We start from the raw sequence: 1,768 nt of genomic DNA, 5'->3' as shown, positions 1-1,768 counted from the left end.
AAATAAAATATGAGCCACATGTGAATTTTGAATTTTCTAGTAGCCAAACTAGAATATTAAAAAGAAACAAGGGGTCAGGCGCGGTGGCTCACGCCTGTAATCCCAGCATTTTGGGAGTACAAGGCGGGCGGCGGATCAAGAGGTCAAGAGTTTGAGACCAGCCTGGATAACATGGTGAAACCCCGTCTCTACTAAAAATACAAAAATTAGCCAGGCGTGGTGGCGGGCGTCTGTAATCCCAGTTACTCAGGAGGCCGAGGCAGGAGAATTGCTTGAACCCGGAAGGCGAAGGAGGTTGCAGTGAGCCAAGATCGCACCACTGCACTCCAGCCTGGGCAGACAGAGCAAGACTCCGTGTCTCGGTGGGGAAGAAAATAAAGAAAAGAAACAAGAAGCCAGGCGCGGTGGCTCACGCCTGTAATCCCAGCACTTTGGGAGGCCGAGGCTGGTGGATCACGAGATCAAGAGATCGAAACCCTCCTGGCCAACATGGTGAAACCTTGTCTCTACTAAAAAAAAAAAAAAAAATTAGCTGGGCGTGGTGGTGCGCACCTGTAGTCCCAGCTACTCGGTAGGCTGAGGCAGGAGAATCTCTTAAACCCGGGAGGCAGAGGTGGCAGTGAGCCAAGATGGCGCCACTGCACTCCAGCCTGGTGACAGAGACTCCGTCTCAAACAACAACAACAACAAGGAACAGGTTGAATTGATTGTAACAATGTAATTAACCTAATATATACAAAATATTATCATTTTAATGTGTGAGGAATATGTAATTATTAATGAAGTATATAAATATTTGCAACTAAATTTTTGAAAATAACTCTGTCTTTTACCTTTCTAGCATATCGCTGTTCAGACCAGGCACATTCCAGACACCCAGGAGCTACACATAGCAACTCTGATGTCAGTGGTGTGAAGGGACAGAGGCGAAGGAAGGGCCTCTCCCTACTAACATCTGTCTTCAGTTCTGAGGTTGGAACAGATAGTGGCCATAGAAGGAGCTGAGGGCAGCAGAAATAAAATAACCACAGGTAAACTACGGCTTACCACCTGTTGCCCACCTCTCTTTTAGAGATTAGGCTGTGAACATAGGATGATGGCGCTTAGGAGAAAAAAACTCTGTGTCTTCAGTTCTGCCCACACTCTTGAACTCCAGTGTTTAGATACGGAGAAAATAGATTACAGGCAAACTTATTTTGCTAATTGGCCTTGACCCTAATTGCAAGGCTGTGGTTATCTGCTTTCTCCTGTGGTGTGGGAACTATGCGAATATAAACACCAATCACATGCATACATGTCTACCTGTATTTCTGAATTACCCAACATTCTCTTTCAAGACATCCTACTTTAAATTAGGGGAAGAAATCAGTACCTAGAGGCTGCCCACTGTTAGAAGGCAACAAGTAATCAACTTGTCACTAAATCCTGGCATCCTATCTGCACTGGGTGCATGTATTAGTTAGCTATTGCAGCATAACAAATCACCCAAAACTTACTAGTTTATAATTAAGATGGTCAGTCATTTAGGCTGGGCTGAGTGCGGCCATTATTCTGGTATCAGCTGAGCTCTTTCAGATTTGTATCATCAGCTGCTTGTCGACTAGCCAACTGTACTTCTGGGGGTGATCTTCTGCTTCTGGGGCTGTCAACAGGGGCACCTTGCTTCTCCTCCCCATGGTATCTTATTTTTCAGCTTGCTAACATGGGCTTTATTCATGGAGATTGCAGCATTCTGAACGAATAATTCAAAACCATTTGTGCCTGGCCG

The 1,768-nt window shown here is 45.2% G+C and overlaps 1 protein-coding gene across 1 annotated transcript in view; it reads left to right on the top strand.

The window, feature by feature from the left end:
- The window catches only part of LOC101014153 (zinc finger protein 708), a 702,618-nt gene that overhangs the window by 647,985 nt on the left and 52,865 nt on the right, over nt 1-1,768 (top strand). The gene's annotated exons all lie outside the window — the stretch shown is intronic.

The sequence above is a fragment of the Papio anubis genome, chromosome 20 (genome assembly GCF_008728515.1).
Source record: "Papio anubis isolate 15944 chromosome 20, Panubis1.0, whole genome shotgun sequence".
NCBI classification, from domain to species: Eukaryota; Metazoa; Chordata; class Mammalia; order Primates; family Cercopithecidae; genus Papio; species Papio anubis.
This window is presented reverse-complemented; position numbering and strand designations above follow the sequence as displayed.